General features: G+C 40.2%; 2 long non-coding RNA genes across 2 annotated transcripts in view; one reads left to right on the top strand and one right to left on the bottom strand.

Annotated features, from left to right (window-relative positions):
- Nucleotides 1-3,617, top strand: part of LOC310698888 — a 411,787-nt gene extending 408,170 nt beyond the window's left edge. The window contains exon 2 of the long non-coding RNA XR_014521781.1: nucleotides 2,952-3,617. This is a non-coding gene — a long non-coding RNA (uncharacterized lncRNA). The remainder of the gene's footprint in view (nucleotides 1-2,951) is intronic.
- A 188-nt stretch (nucleotides 3,618-3,805) lies between these two features.
- LOC310698936 lies at nucleotides 3,806-13,459 on the bottom strand. Its single transcript, XR_014521839.1, has 3 exons — nucleotides 13,428-13,459; nucleotides 8,771-8,877; nucleotides 3,806-4,195 (listed from the first exon to the last, which is right to left on the bottom strand). It is a non-coding gene; the product is annotated as an uncharacterized lncRNA (long non-coding RNA).
- Between the last annotated feature and the right edge of the window lie 3,466 nt (nucleotides 13,460-16,925).

The raw sequence follows: 16,925 nt of genomic DNA, 5'->3' as shown, positions 1-16,925 counted from the left end.
TCAGGTCATGTGGGTTGATTCTAGTATCCTTGTTGATTCTAGTATCCATCCAGTCAGGACCAGACCGGGAGGCAAGAATAGTCCTCAGACAACGACTAAACCTGCCCCCTCTGTAATGACATGGTCTAATCTTAGCGTAACTCCTCCTCCTACCTGTGATCACTGAGATCGGTTGTCCCAGTGCATCCCCCCTGTGGAACATGCCCCAGCCATTTTGTGGGCTGGGGCCCACTCCCCGGCAGCCCTGACCCCTCCCCTTAAGAACAAAATAACACCTTAAACAAACAAACAAACAAAACCAATAAAATGATACAAACAAAAAACTGTAAAAATTAGAAAAGCAACAAAATCAAAAAAATTTTCCCCAAACCCAACCAAACATCCACCCCACCCCCACCCCCCACATACAAAAAAATCAAAAGAAATTTTTAAAAAAACATTTTAAAAACACTCTGTGCCCCTCCAGCAGTAACAGGAACTGTCCTAGTGAGGCCTGTCAGGCCGCGCCCCAGGCCAGATGGTAAGTGGCAAGAGCAGGGCCCTCAGGCACTCACCACAGGGGAGTCTTCCTGGGCAGCAGGCAGCAAGCAGTCCTTGTGAGGCTTTAGGCCCCGCCCCAGGCCAGATGGTAAGTGGCAAGAGCAGGGCCTTCAGGGGAGTCTTCACACAGGGGAGTCTTCCTGTATTCTGATTAACATGGGAAGTGGAATGGTAAAATGTTAATGAGACGGACGTATTTCCTTGGCAGGGAACAGGGGGTCTCCTAACAACTCTCGGCACCCTTTTCAAACTATGGCTCCCAGATTCTTTGAGAGAAGAAGCCATGAGTGTTTAAAGCAGCTTCATAGCGTGTTAAATCGTGTGGATGTGGCCCTGGCCTCCCTCACCTCACTGCCTCTTATTATTGAGGAATTGAAAGGATTTCCCCATTCAAATCGCTTGGAAACAGTACAGGAAGAAAAAAAACCTTTTAATCACAATTCATAATTCATAAATATAATGAATCCTAAATCATGAATCCTAAATCGTAATTCATAAATATCATGAATCGTAAATCATAATTCATAAACATGAATCGTAATTCATGATAAATAATTCATAAATATCTTGAATTGTAATAATAAATCATAAATCACAATTCATAATTCATAAATATCATGAATCCTAAATAATGAATCCTAAATCATAATTCATAAATATCTTGAATCGCAAATCATAAATCGTGATTCGTGATTCATAAATATCATGAATCGTAAATCATTTCTCCTTCCAGCTGTTAATAAGATGATGCCTCCACACTGAAACAATAGCTCCATCAGGATTTCCTTTCATCTTTCCCTTAATGATCATTGCCAGAATCATAGTCAAAATTTCACACAGTCCATTTCGTATTTAAGATAGCATCCACTTACGTATTTCAAGCCATTTTGTTTTGGTCTTGACAAAAGTCTCTCCCCAGATCAAATCCTTCTCAGTGGCTGATTAAATCAGCAAGTTATTTTATCTCCGCTGGTCCAGAGCATGCCCGTTAAGTCCGAATTTTTATCTTAAAAAATAGGTGTCCTTTACTGATGGGGCCAGCTTTGGATAGTTGCCACAACTGTGCGACTTACACACAGCTGCCCCTGTCCCCTCTTCCTTCTGGACAGACAGCAGGTATCAGGACGATCTGCGGTTGGAGTGCCCCCCCCCCAACCCTGGGAGGGTTGGAGGGATAATTACTCCCATATTATCCTCAATTACCAGCATGGAAGGGCTCCTTTGTAATTGGCACAGCCAATTGTCATGGCAGACAAACAGGAAGTGCCAGGTCATTGAGAATTTAAACATTGAAGCCCAAACGAAGCTTTTGTTTTCCTTTAGGTCTCAGTCATTTGAGAACGTAAAAGAACATTTTGTGAAAGCTAATAATAATAATAATAATAATAATTTATTTATATCCTGTCCATGTGAAGTGCTCCGTTTTAGGTTTTTACCCCTTTGCTTCAATAGAAGGAAAGGATCTCTAATCATCCAGCTTTAATGGGCTTAAACGACATTTTGCAGGAAGAATCACGAGTCAATGGCAGAAACTCAGGGATCTAACATGCTTATTCAGTCAGAGTTTAGAAGATTGGAGAGGAGAGTGAAGAATCATGGAAGGGACGAGGGTCATCTAGTCCAACCCCAAAATGCTGTGATCACATACCCCAGGCCTTCCAAAGCTGAAGCTTATTATTCCTCCCACCAAATGGTCATTATTATTATTATTATTATTATTATTATTATTATTATTATTATTACTACTACTTTCCCTTCATCCATAGATGTCAGGGATGGGGCTGGTGGAAGTTGGAGTCCCAACAATCTCTGCTGGACACCAGGCTCCCCATCCCTGGCCTATAGGATAACCAGCATCATAACCCTAGTTAAGTATTTCGTACCATACCTTGTACTGGTCATCGGGTCCCAGCTTGTTCCAAGGCTCTGGGTTGCTCTTTTTGTCCCAGCCAGGCAGAAAAATCTGACATGAGGCAGACAGCATCTGTGTAAGAAGAAAAACATACTAAACAGATAATAAAAACTTTGAGTATGGCAGCCTCTCAAATGGAGAAAAATGTGAATTCATTGACACAGGTGATGGGACAATTTAAAGAACTGAATGTTAAAACCACTGAGGTGGAACAAGAAGAGGTGCGAGGTTTGAGGAAAATACAGGGGGAACAAAAGGTGGTGGTAGATGAAACCAGCACCTTGTGGGAATTGCTCTGGGGAGCTATGGCTATTTTGGAAATGTAACAGGACAGGAGGGTGACTCATTTGAGAGGCTACTATATGTGGTTGCAATGTAAGGTTATTTTAAAAGCTTGGATAATGATATATAATGATTTTAAGAAAATGCTTAAAATAACCTTTGTTTAAAAAAATGGAAGCCTAGACACTGGTTTATCCAGGATTAAATGTTTTCATAGAGCAAAAGAATTTCCTCCTGTATCTGATAGCAGCTGTTTGGCCATGATCATCCCATAATTTGAAAAAGAAGAAGCCCCCACCAAAGAAAATAAAGAAGATTGGTAAAGCAAATTAATGGTCTATGCAGAATTGATTAATTAATTAGAAACCCAACAAAATAAGAGGACAATAATTTGAAAAATGAGAAATATTTATTGCATATTTCCAAAGCACTGTGTACACTATTATATATTAGCGGGATTTTGAAAAACACTTGTAATATGATGAATAATGTATAAAATTGGAAATTATTGTGAATTGAAGATATTATGGATGTGCATGAACAAATTTAAAACAGAAGAACCAAGAAGGGGAGTGGAGGGAAGTCAGGGAATTTTAGAAATCTCATCTTTGCGAGTTGTTCTCGATTGTATATATAGTTGATCTAAGGATTATGGTATGGTTATTTTTATGCGATATTTTTTGTTATATCACATAAAACACTATTTTAAAAAAAGGAATGCAATTTCTCATGTATCAACTGTTCTCCTGGAGACAAATATACTGCTATCTTGGGAAACGTTCATCAAGCAAGGCATTTGTCTTGTGCAAAAATAACTTGTACTCATATGCAAGATAATTGACCATTTTGTTTCTAGTGAAATAAAATTTCTTATTAAAAGAAAGGAATAACTTTGATGTTTGTTTGATGTTATCTCTTTAGTTGAAAGTATTCAATGCAGCCAGTATAGTTAAAATAAGATGGGGGGAAATGGTGTGTGGGTGTTTATCTATCTATCTTTAAATGAGAAGTGTAAATTTCACATTTTGTTGTTGTTTTTATTTTGCCATGTTGATGAGTGTGTGTAGGGAGAGAATGTATTCAGAAAATTTTGGGCTATACCAGCAGACATATTGATGATTCTTTGGACGTATTAGACAAAATTTCCACACAATGGTCTGAAGTGCCCCAGAGGGACTTCAGGGTCTGCTGCAGGCAATGGTGGATGGCAGAGATCGGTCATCTTGACCAACCCAATTGCTATGAGGAGAAGGGAAGGTGGCGAAGGCAACACACCTACTAAACCCTCCTTGAAGGTTTTAGTTTGGGTTCTGGAGGATCCAGGAGTGTTGGTGAACCCTCTCACGAAGTTCTCAGAGCTCTGGAGGGAGCTGAAAGGGCTCCAGGATTGAACACAGACACACGCAGAGAACGAGACCACACAGCAGAAAGCTTTGAGATCCATTATCAAAGTGGTGACCTCTGTAAAATAAAAGGATCAGGAACCAAGTCGAAAGGTTAAAAGGATATAATTTTTTGATTATGAGATAATTTGAGCCACACCAGGGAGGAAAAAAGGAGCCCCCCTCCTGGGACGTAGGTATAGAACTGCATGAAATAAAATCTTCTGTGGCAACAAAAGAATAAAGAATAAATATCTACCCGCTAATGTGTTTGAACACACGAATACCAGTAAATGAACTGAGTTAAGACTGTACAAAATTTGATGCTTTCCCCCATTTTATTTTTGGAAGTATCTTCTGTTAAGTCCACCAAACTGCAATTGGAAAAGTTATTTTGAACAGTGGGAAGATGAAAAGACAACCTGGATTTTATTATTTATAGAACTGAGGTTTATGAATATCTCTCTCCCCCCCCCTTTCCCTTTGCTTTCCATTTCCATGTGATTCAAGAGACAGATATCACAAGTATAGATTTTAGAACTTTAATATTGGGAAGTGCCAGGATTAGAACTATTGGGGGGGGGGAGGGAACTGACACTATCTAAAGAAAGCTGATAACACCACAGCAGTTGAAAATATAACAGATATTAAATAATTATCTCATAAAACATTAGAATTGGAGAAAACAGTGCAAGAATTAAAGCTCAAAACCTCAAATTTAGAAAAATCTTCTAAGAAAGTACACATTGAGGTAAGAGAAGCAAAGAGAGAGCAAGAAAGGATGAAAGAAGATTTGGAAGCAGTAGGTACTTCATGAACAGACACTGAATGCAATGGTCATTTTAGAATTAAATCCAAAATAACTGGTTCTTTGATTGAGAGGCATTCCAGAAGATTTGACAGTAGAATTGAGTGAAACAACAATAATAAAAGAACCTACTAATTTGATTGAATTGGGAGATGAGGTCAGTACAGGTGTGGACAAATTTTTTGAGTAAAAGCAAAGTATGCAAAAACAAAAAACAAAATCAAAAAGCTGCCAGGTGACAGTATGGTAACTTTTAATTCTAAAAGAGTTAAAGACAGAGAAATAAAAATGCATTATCAGAAAAATCTTCAGATTGATGGTCACCTTTGGAAGCCATAGCAGTGAAAAGGAAAAATATGATGGAAAATTGGGCAACTTATAGATATTTCTTGAGAGAAGAAGGTGGAGAATTTAAATTAAAAGAATTTAAGGATTTATCAGAGATGTTAACAACATGGTTACAATAAGATCATCTAAATGAAGTATTTAAAAAGGATATAAAGCGAGGGTTTGGGAACAAACATCACAACTAGAAAGTGACCTGTTAAACTATAATGTTAAAGTGATATCTAAAATATATAAGATGTTATTGGAATGGGAGACAAAGAATGAACATGTGAAATCTTTAGTGATACACTGGGCAATAGATATTGGTCATATCATCAGTGGCAGAGCTTCATGCTCCAGCACCAGGGAGCAGAGAGCAAGTGGGGGCGGGGCTGGCACGTGTCCCAGGGGTGAGGCGCACCACCCGTAGGGGTATGGCGCCCAGTGTGGGCGGGAGGGGGCAGCTGTGATGGCACCCACCAGGATCGTGCTGCCGGAGGTGGTGCGCTCCCCCCGCACGCCTCTTCCTCTGCCAGTGCATAATTTAGAAATGGATGCATGGGAACATTTATGGAATGTGGATATAAAATTTACAGCATCTTACAGTTTAAGAGAAAACTATATGGAAATGTTATATAGATGGTACCTAACACCTAGTAGATTGGCTAAAATATATAAATCCAAATTGAATATGTGCTGGAAATGTAAAGAGAAAGAAGGTACCTTTTTTCATATGACTTATGAGGTTAAAGTTTACTGGGAAATGATATATTATGAACTGAAAAGTATGTTTAAGGTCATATTTATTTTAAAAACCAGAAGCTTTTCTTTTGGTACTTATGAGATCAAAACCACCTAAACAGTATAGAAATGTATTTATGTATGCAACCACAGCTGCAAGAATGTTATTTGCCCAAAAATGGAAAGAAGAAGAGGTGCCAAGGAGAGAAGAATGGATACAGAAGTTAATGGGCTACGCAGAAATGGTGAAACTTATTGGGAGAATAAGAAATCAAGATAACAATTTTTAAAGAAAGGAATGGAATTGGTTTATTGAGTATTTACAAACAAGCTGTAAACAGACTAAGACATTGGCAGGAATAATGTAAAAACCTGCAGTTTCAATATACATATTGGATACATACGGGAATAGATATATATATATATATTAAATATTTTTTATTACATTTTCAGATGCACAGTCATGAATATAAACATAAAAAGAAGAAAAGAAACGAAGAGAGAAAGAAAAGAAAAAATTCCAACTTTCAGATCCATTTTTACATTTCCAACTGGACTTCCCCACATCTCCCGAACCCTGCGTTCTTTACAATAAAGTTATCAGCAAATTAATACCTTGTTTCATACCTTACTTGTATCTTTCAGATATTATATTTCTGGATTTAAAGTACTTTTTATCAATTACTTATACCTTTAAATAAACATATTTATATTACTTTAATTTTCCACCTTGTCTAACTTATAACTTAATTTCCGGTTCACCAAATCTAGTTGCTGAAGCTGTAATTTCCAAATCATGCAATTTCTTAACATTCATACAACTTATAATGTTTTTGTAAATAGTCCTTAAATTTTTTCCAGTCCTCTTCCATTGATTCTTCTTCCAAATCTCGGATTCTGCCTGTCATTTCAGCAAGTTCCATATAGTCCATCAATTGCGTCTGCCACTCTTCCAGTGTGGGAAGATCTTGTGTCTTCCAATGTTTGGGTATTCTTGCTGCTGTAGTCGCATACATGAAAAAGGTTCTATCCTTCTTTAGCACCTTCTGGTCGACAATGCCCAGGAGGAAGGCCTCTGGTTTCTTAGGATAGGTGTACTTAAACACCTTTTTTAGCTCATTATAGATCATTTCCCAGAAGGCCTTCACTTTTGGACAGGTCCACCAAAGGTGAAAGAATGTCCCTTCAGCCTCTTTACATTTCCAACATTTATTATCAGACAAATGATATATTTTTGCAAGCTTGACTGGGGTCATGTACATACGGGAATAGATATATAGAGGTAATTTGGAGTATGCAGGAAGAGGAAAAGAAATGTAAAGAATCACATAAAGAGGGGGAAGAGAGTCAGAGTTTTAAATCTTAAAATTATGATTGAATAATTTTGTGTGTGTGTGTGTGTGTGTATATATATATATATATTCCAACAATTCTTATATATTATTATATATAAATGAGAATTGCTGCAGAGAAGAGTATTTATTTAAAGTCAATCCTGGAAATGTACATTCCCTGAGTGACAAAATTATGGCTTTCCATAACAATGGGAGGTGTGAACTCCCAGTCTTGCTGCTGGCTTCAAAATAGGATCAGACAAATTCATGGGTGATAGGTCTATCAATGGCTCCTAGCCTTTATGACTAGCACTCTGCCCCCACAGTTGGGGGCAGTATTGCTTCTGAATACCACCTGCTGGATACCGCAGCAGGGGAAACTGCCCTTGTGCTCTGGTCATGCTTGTGGGTATTGTATCTCACAGTGGTCAACCAGATGCCTGCAGGAACATGATCCTGGACTAGATGGACCACAGTGCTGTTCTTAAGAGCTGCATTCCAAATATGCATCTAGTCATGCAGCTTGTTGAGTGGCCTTGAGCAAGTCAGTATTTCAGTGTCTAAATTATTCTTAGAGGACTGCTGCTTATTTATCTATTATTATTATATCTCATATTTTCTCCAAAAAACTTAAGGTGGTGTGCATGGTTCTCCCTTTCCACATCTTACCTTCACAACCCCCTACACAGTTGGTCTGGATGCGTTCTGGTGACTGTTCCAAGGCCAGCCAGTAGGCTCTGTGGCTGAGTGCGACTCGAACCCTGTTTTTGCAGGCCCTAGTACAACACTCTAACCACTACACTACACCAGGTGCTTAAGCTAAGAAGGGTGAGAAATGTGCCAGACAAACAAAATGTAGAAGAACACTCACTTGCGTTCCTCAAGCCAATGATATTAACAGGGTACAGGCGAAGAAGGATGAAAGGTAGCAATGAAACTGAGCAAAGAGATTGGGTGTTCTTGACACATGTCCATTTCATTGCTTCCTTTTGCTCAAGAATTAAGAGCTACCCCAATCTACTCAAGAGCCATTTTGCTTAAAGAACACATTTGCAGTAGCTGCTAATACCCCACCAGTCATAATGTAACTAGTCACAACCATTATCTGCTGTAGTAATCTCATTACTGACTGCAAGCCAAGCAGCTGATGTTGGCAGAAAACAGCTCTCCGAGTTGACTAAATGGGATTTAGCAAATTGAATTTACTCAGGTAATGTTGTGACTTAATTTTTTTCTTCAGCATTTTAAAACTCAACTGCTTGTTACATAAGAAGAAAACATACTGCGAATCTCAAAATGCCTCTCTTAATCTTCAAGCAACAAGGAATCATGGTGATGGAATGTGTATTTTGTACCTGTTATTGATTCTACCATATCTATCACATTAAAGTGAGGTTTTTTTTGTCTGAATACAGGATGGATTTCACTTACTTACATAGCTTACCTTTAAATTAGAAATGAAGCGTCTGTGGTGTGCTCTTTGAAGAATCCCATTTAGGAAGATATCACTCTCTGGCAATCATTTCCGAAGTCCCCTGATTTTCCATGGTTCTAAAGCATGCAAGAGGTTCCATTGATTCAAATGCAAGCAGTCACCTTCCATAAATTGGAAGTACCAGTGGATTATGGGGTTAAGTGACGATGCTTATGTCACCTCCTGGCAAGTGGTATTCTGCCAGTGTGTTTCCACAATGTTGACCTCCCAATTACTTTGATCCTTCCACCATCCCACATAGTAAGCAGCAGTGACCCACCTACTGGGAAATTAGGCAAGTTCCACTGCTCCACCATCCACTACTGGTTGGAAAACAACAGGTTGGTGATGGGAGGTTGGTGGCAGAGCCAGTGTGCACACTGTCATGCCTTCAGAGTCCTGCGGTGACTAGGACTCAGAACTGGAGTCTACAGTTCTACCAGCTAAGCAGACAGATAAATCTAGTTCCTGCTCTAAGCCTGATGCTGGTGGTCAGGAAACTATTGGTCCTGAAACTGTCTGGCAAGCAGGCACACAGCACCAGGACTGGACACAGAATCTTCATGGGCTTGAGGAATCAAGTGCCTCCTACATTACCTCAGCAGAGGTGCACAAAGTACATCTACTTGGAGGATACATAATTCAGAAGAATCTATTTTCAGGCCAGAGGGATGACTGTAGGAGACTCTACTTCTTCTCAAGGACGCATAACCTACGAAAAGCGGACTGGTGCCAGAGGCTTAAAAGGGCTTCACATCCTTCCTTTATCAAAGCAAGTAGGCCCCCAAGGGCTATTCTCAGTGTTGCAGCCGTCTGCCTTGCTCTGTTGTGTTGTAGGCTCCTCCATAACTCCAGAATAGGTACTCATCCCTACTACTCCCTCATATTTGTGGGATTCCCGGAGACATCTGTTGGCCAGCGTGAGAAAAGGATGTTGCATTAGATGAGGCATTGGTCTGCAGCAGCAGGCTCTTCTTACCTTCTAATGTGCAGGGAGTTAGAGCTAGAAAGGACTTTGGATGTCATCTAATTCAACTTTCTGCTCAATGCAGTGAAACTGCAATGAAACTGCTAAAATACAAGCTCTCACCATCTCCCAAGGCAGTCTGTTCCATTCTTAGCCTCTCTAATGTGTAGCTATCTGCTTCCTTGCAATTTCTAATTCCTTGATTCTAATCCTGCCCTCTGGAGCAACAGAAAACAAATCTGCTCTATTGTCTACATCACAGCCCTTCCTCCTTGGTGCTAACAACCAAAGAAAGCAGAAGAGGGTGCAAAACCCTGCAGCACTTGACAGTGTACACAGATTCAAATGTGCAAAAATCTTTCAATGCCGTGTTTTATCTCCAAACTTTATCCTAACCTGATATTTAGTTACTGTTTCCCTCCCCCATCACCTCCTACAAATGAACATATGTCTTTCTTTCTGCATTGCTCCTCAGAAAACAAACAAAACAAATGAACAAAAAAGAATAGTCACTCCACTGGTCATTTGTCATGGCCTTAAACCAGGGAAATAATTACACAAGTTCTCCTCATGCAAAATTTCCTTCTTTCTGTGGCCACCCCCACTCCAACGGTTATGCCCCAGGGGGTTGTTGGAACCATCAGAGCGATTCGTGAGGGAACAGGGTGTAGGTAGGAGGAGAGGGAGGGGGGAAATATTGTTGAAGTCAGACCCATAAAAACAAAGAAAATGTTCTGAGATCTTGCAGCAGCAGTGAGCTGCTGCTCCCTCCCTACTCTAAACCCAAGAGGCCATGCAGATTGCAACGTTATAAGGCAACCTAGAATCCCAGAATCAGAGAGTTTGAAGGGACCACAAGGGTCATCGAAGCCCAATCCCCTGCAATGCAGGAATCCCAATAAAGCACTCATGACAGATGGTTATCCAACCTCTGCTTAAAAACTCCCAATGAACCTCCAGAGTGAGTCCGTTACATTGTTGAACAGCTCTTACTGTCAGAAAGTTCTTCTGAAGCTTGGTCAGAATCTCCTTACTTGTATCTTGAAACCATTGGTTTGAGTCCTACTCTCCAGAGCAGGAGAAAAACTTCAACACATTTGGAAAAACCCAAGCAGTATATGTTAAGAAATAATAAATACCGGTAACCTTCATGGATGACCAGGACGTTGGTACCAGATAGCAGAAGCAGCGGAGACAGGTAATGCAGAAAGGAAAATGTAGAGCGTGGGGGGGGGGGCATTGCTTAATGGAGCATTGTAAATCCTGATGTGGCTTCTGGGTGTCACAAAGGAACAATGTATTATGTAAGTACTCAGTACAGAAATTATGCAAAGCAAAGTGGTTATATTATTAACTATATTGATTTGTGTGGTATATCCCAGAGCTATTGATCTAATGATATTAAAATGCTTTCATTGCTGCTTTAGACATTTCTCTTTCCTGCACAACAGCTGGGCAGGAACTTATAAGATTTTCTCAAAGTTTCTTTTTTTCAAAAAAGAAGAAGAAGAAGAAGAGGAGGGTACTAACTGTAGAGAAGGCTTTCTTCCAGAAAATATTTTGCAAATAAAGAGAAGAACAAAAGATGATCTCCAAGGCTAAGTCATACTCAGATTGGACCCATTAGCATCTCTTGACTTCTTCTCATTATTTTTGTTGCATCTACTCCAAGTATGGCTTAGTTTGATATCATGTAGAAAGTATAAGTTATATAAACATACTGAAAATTATATAACTGAAGATAATTTAAACAATAACATATAAGGTTATTATTTTTTTTGGTATCAGTTTTGAGAGTTCAAATCAGCTAGGACCTTTTCTGGTTTTTCAAGGCAGGTTGACAGAATCTCAGCAGCAGCATCATGGTGTAGGGAACCTTTGGCCCCTAGAAACAGCAGAACTATAGCTTCTATCAGCCCCAGCTGGCATGGCCAGTGGCCAGGGGTTATGGTAGTTGTAGCTCAGCAACATACGGAGGGCCAAAAGTTCCCTACACTTGCATCAAAGGGATGTTTGAGAAATTCAATCTTTGCAAATTCCAATCTGAATAGACCTGATCTGCACCTCTAAAAACTATGTGTAGATTTGGAACTTAGTTATCCACCAGATTTCACACTTTCACACTGTTGTTCACATTTTCGGAAAGGCATGCTTTTGGATAATGTGTGTTTTGAATTTTGTATATAAATGCATATTTTAAAATGAATTTTAATTTAATGTGCAAAGAGAATGGAACAGGAAGCCTGGAAGCCTCAAGCAGATGGAATAAGGGCAATTACAGCAGAGGCCTGTAAATTTTGAAACTTACTCCCTGGGGAGGTATACAAATCTCCATCTTTGTTGGGATTCAGAAGATGATGCATAATGTTTCTTTTTTGGCAAGCATGTGGTTGTTTGGGCTGATGCTCTTTATTTTAATTATGTTATGATAGTTTCTTTCTTATCAGTACTTAAATTTGGCTCCTAAGACAAATGAACAGAAGGAAGTTTGTTTAAGGAAATTCCTTATATTTCCCTCTTCCTTGCCACCCCCCCACCCCCCCAAAATGTTTCTGGAACATGAGGACTTTGAACTGTATGGTTTGTGGCAGAGGCACTCAGGGCCATGCCAAGGGATTTTGCCCCTTGGGACAGAAAACAAGATGGCATCCCTTTCTCATTCAAAAAAACAGGCATTCTGAACAATGACTGAATCTTGGTTCAGCACTTGTAATGTGATTCTGTAACCTACTTTGCTTAAAACAGGAGGTCAGTTTACCATACCCATGTGACAACAGAGCAAAATAGCTGAGGGGCTTGAAAGGAACAGCTGGGGGGTGGGTTCTGTTGTTTTTCCCCAGCATCTGCTACCAAAGGCAGACACCAGACTCTGTCTCATAGCAGAGCTGAACCTGGAGGCTCTGTTTGTAATATTTACAAAAGATGCTTCCACCCCATTTGTAGGAATTCCCCCTTCCACCAACATCACTCCCCATTCCACCCTGCCTTTGGGAAAATCCATAAAGGGGCACTTTTTTTGTTGGAAGAAAGGTGCAGGCAGTTTCAAGGGAGTGAAGGAGACAGGAAACTTACCTTCTGTTAACTCTTTCCATTTATTTATCCAAGTCAATTCTCTCTTCAGTATTTCGACACTGTTTAGAGCAGGGATAGTCATCCTTTTTATACCTACTGTCCGCTAATGCATCTTTCTTGATGGTAAAATTTCCTTACCGCCCACCAGTGCTCGATGGGAGGATTCAGCTTGTGCCATAGAACCCCCTACCACCCACCTAGAATCCTGAAATGCCCACTAGTGGGCAGTAGGGACCAGGTTGACAACCCCTGGTTTAGAGCCTTCAAATACAGTGGTGCCTCGCAAGACGAAAATAATTCGTTCCGCGAGTCTTTTCGTCTTGACATGTTTTTCGTCTTGCAAAGCACGATCCGTCGCAACTGCGCCTCTTCAAGCGGCTTTAAGAAAAAAGCGCAAGACGTTATCATCTTGCGAAGCAAGCCCACAGGGAAATTCGTCTAGCAAAGCAACGCAAAACTGAAAAACCCTTTCGTCTAGCGAGTTTTTCGTCTTGCGAGGCATTCGTCTTGCGGGGCACCACTGTAACAGTTTATAAATATGTAAATTAATAAATAATCTGTAGCAGGTGGCTGAATATGCCTGCTTACCTGATCTCTCATCATTAGCATCGTTATGATCTACCAGAAAAAAGAGGAGGAAGCTAGTGGTGTTGTAGTTGATGTGGTGCAAACACAGCAGTAGGAGTGCAGGATTTATTTACTTTTTTGAAGGGAAGTGCTGAATTGGCTCCACCAGTGCATTTTCACCATGCTGACCTTGCCCCCATCTTGCCCCTCTGCCTCTTCCTTCCTGGCTACAACAATGCTGGTTATGGGATATCAGCTAAGTGCCCTACCAACTACTACTGTAACCATCAGCCATTTCTTGGTAAGCGAATATTTCACACATCTACAGGTGACGCACTTGCTTGTATTTTCCAGTTAGCCCCATATTATTAATTTACTCATTTCTCGGTTTCCTCAAGAGGCCCTCAAGAAGAACCATATCAGGTCTCCTACACTGTAAGTGAAGTTAGAAGGGTTATGACAAAGACTTAGTGAAGTAGCTATGTTGTTGGAATCTGGCTGTGAAACAAACCTCCATTTCACCTTATGCTCCTTCCTATCTCTGCAGAGTACCGAAAGTTTTCTGTTGTTTTTTCATAAAACAATCTTGAGATTTAGCTAAAAAATATTTGAGTTGTCAATAGAGCTGTAATGAGCCACCTGAAGCTGCAATAGAGAAACTGCTTACTTTACTAGTCAGGCTTGTAACTGCCAGGAAAATGTTCTTTCCTCTATATTTATGTAGGGCATCCAGATGCCACTTTGCTAAATCATAGCCATATATTCTCTTGAGAGGTTTTAAAGCGTGTTTGCAGCTAAATGGTAAAGCCCATGGTAATCAGGATTCAGAGTTGGTTACTGACTCTTCCTAAGTTTGCCATGCATTTCTGGGGTCTTCCTGCCCTGCAGTTCTACATTAGATGACCACCTAAAGTTGTGTATAAAATAATAAAGCCCTAACCAACATTATAAAAATACAGTCATATGCATGAATACTTGGAAATATCAGTGGTTTAATGATGCTTACTCACAGGTAAACGGCTAAACAATTTCAGCCTAATTGTTCAATCTTGATGTATGTTTGCTATGATGTGAGGCCCACTTTTTCCTGTGAGTGGCATTTTCTCACATGTAAGGATTGCCTCCTAACAGTGTGTACAAGGGGACTCAATCTTAGGGATATGATTTATTTATTATAGTTGCTTATATCCTACTTCTCAGGTTGCAAATCCTTTCAAGGCAGCATGCAATTATCATTGAAGTATTTTTTTAATGCAATATAGAAATCTTGATGCATTAAAAAGGCATCAAGATGCAGTCATCAGGACAGCTGACTATAGATTGCCCTGCAGGACAAAGTGATACTGGAGCAGGCTTTGATGTAGTCTTTGCCTCCCTCCATCTCCTGAGATTCTTCCCACAGGACAAGGAGGGTAGGAATTGTAGACCACAATATCCACATTGACTGCTCATGATCTACACAACAATTAGCATTAGCCAACTTTCACAATCCTTACTGTTCTGTGATGTATTGCAATGCGGAATGGGAGAGGCAAGTTCTGTGCCTACCACAAGATTATTATGGGACAACAATTCAGCATTCTGCAAAGCTGCCCAGTTCAGGGTGGACCAGTATGGATGATGCCCAACTGAACACAGGGATTCAATACTTCTTTTCTATCCCCACCTCCATTTCCCCCTAAATGGACTTTTCATGATAAGGAATATAATCAGAAAATGTGCTGCAAAGTGTGGGATGACGTTACTTGATGCATTTTCACCTATCTTACCTGCAAGTAATTCAAAATGAATGCTAAAAAAGAGGGGGGGCAATGTTGTCTCTTCTCCATGCAAACTTTGTGTAAACAGATCAGGAGGAATGCTCAATAGCCTGGGCATTGGGAAGTCTTCTCAATCATTTCACAATTGCTAAAATATAGGAACCATTATGGACAGGCACCACTCTTCTACCAATGGAGGACACTGACTTCTGGTGTACACGTGCAGTAGGAATCCTGAAGTGGTAGCAAAGGCTGTATATTGCTTGGAGGAGCAACACCATTTTTGAATGCTTCGTTTTTTTCTTTAAAAATGTCATTGCAAGTGAACATGGGCAGCGGCTGGGTGTGTGTGAGTATTTCTAGCACAATTTGTTAGAAATTGTGTTTAGTGTTCAACATACAGTAGTACCTCAGGTTACATACGCTTCAGGTTACATACGCTTCAGGTTACACACTCTGCTAACCCAGAAATAGTGCTTCAGGTTAAGAACTTTGCTTCAGGGTAAGTTCAGAAATCGGGCTCCGGCAGTGCGGCGGCAGCAGGAGGCCCCATTAGCTAAAGTGGTGCTTCAGGTTTAGAACAGTTTCAGGTTAAGAACGGACCTCCGGAATGAATTCAGTACTTAACCCGAGGTACCACTGTACAGGGAGATTTTTCAAGCAGATAAGCATTTAAAAACAGGATTCTATCTCCGCGTGGTCCACTCTACTACTTTATTTCTTTCTGCTGCATACATAGGCCAGGCCTGAACACTTATTTTTCCTTTCTTGAGGTGAAACCGGCTTTCTCTTCTCCAATTTAGGGTTGCCTTCTCCGCTACGAATGAAAGCATATATATTAGGATTGCCAGCTGTACAAATCACTCCAGGGAACAGGTTGGCAACCTGCAAACTGCATGCTACATGCAACTTTCAGCATTGGAAGTGCTGTGGGGAGGGGAGGGGCTTAAAGGTCCCCCCTGATAATACACTGATAATAGCAGTGTAGTAACAACAATCTTTTGTTCATTGGAAACTTTTTAAACCCTGCCTCCCTGTATGCCTCATGAAGCCAAGTTTGCTGCATACAGTTGTCTTAGCTGTATAGGGAATATGTATGGGATGCTGACATGTATGTGTCTATGATGAGGAGAGGAAGAGATTACCTTAACTAGATGGTAATCTTCTTTTTGTTTCCTGTCAGAGCTTTCCATTTGGAGGATGCATGTGTGGATCCTAAAAAAGTAATGGAAAGGGATGTGCTAATTCTGTAGGAAGGGCCTTCATAATTAGTCTCATTCATGTGGTTGGATCATGTAAAAAATTAGCTCAGGAACTGATCACAGAAAGACAGCTCTCATCTGTAGGAATATGTTTGTGGGTTTGACTGTACAGCTCCCAAGTGTCCATGGATATGTTCCTTCAAGGCCAAAATGTCCCCACCCATCCCTGCCCTATGGTACAAAGAGGGAGAAGAAGGGGAACTTCTAAATGTTTAGCTAGGACAAAGTTGTATCCTTCATACTACTTTCTACAACTCAAAAATAGTTCCTTGTAGTTGTCTTTCGTAATGTCCGTTAGCTGTTCTTAAACTGTGTTAATTAGTCATTTCCAACTGATTTATTCTTAAGCTCCTGACAAGTTGAGAAGATTTCTTTGTATCCATGAGATGCAGCGGTGGCTGCTCTTGCTAATTAGCCAAGTCAAGCAGTCACTACTTATGGCCAAACAATTTTGATACGCCCCAAAGATTCACCACTGGCCATTGGGATAATTCAAA

Source organism: Podarcis liolepis (assembly GCF_965112155.1).
Source record: "Podarcis liolepis genome assembly, chromosome: Z".
In the NCBI taxonomy this organism is placed as follows: Eukaryota; Metazoa; Chordata; class Lepidosauria; order Squamata; family Lacertidae; genus Podarcis; species Podarcis liolepis.
Note: the sequence above shows the minus strand (reverse complement) of the source record. Positions and strands in the feature narration are given on the sequence as shown.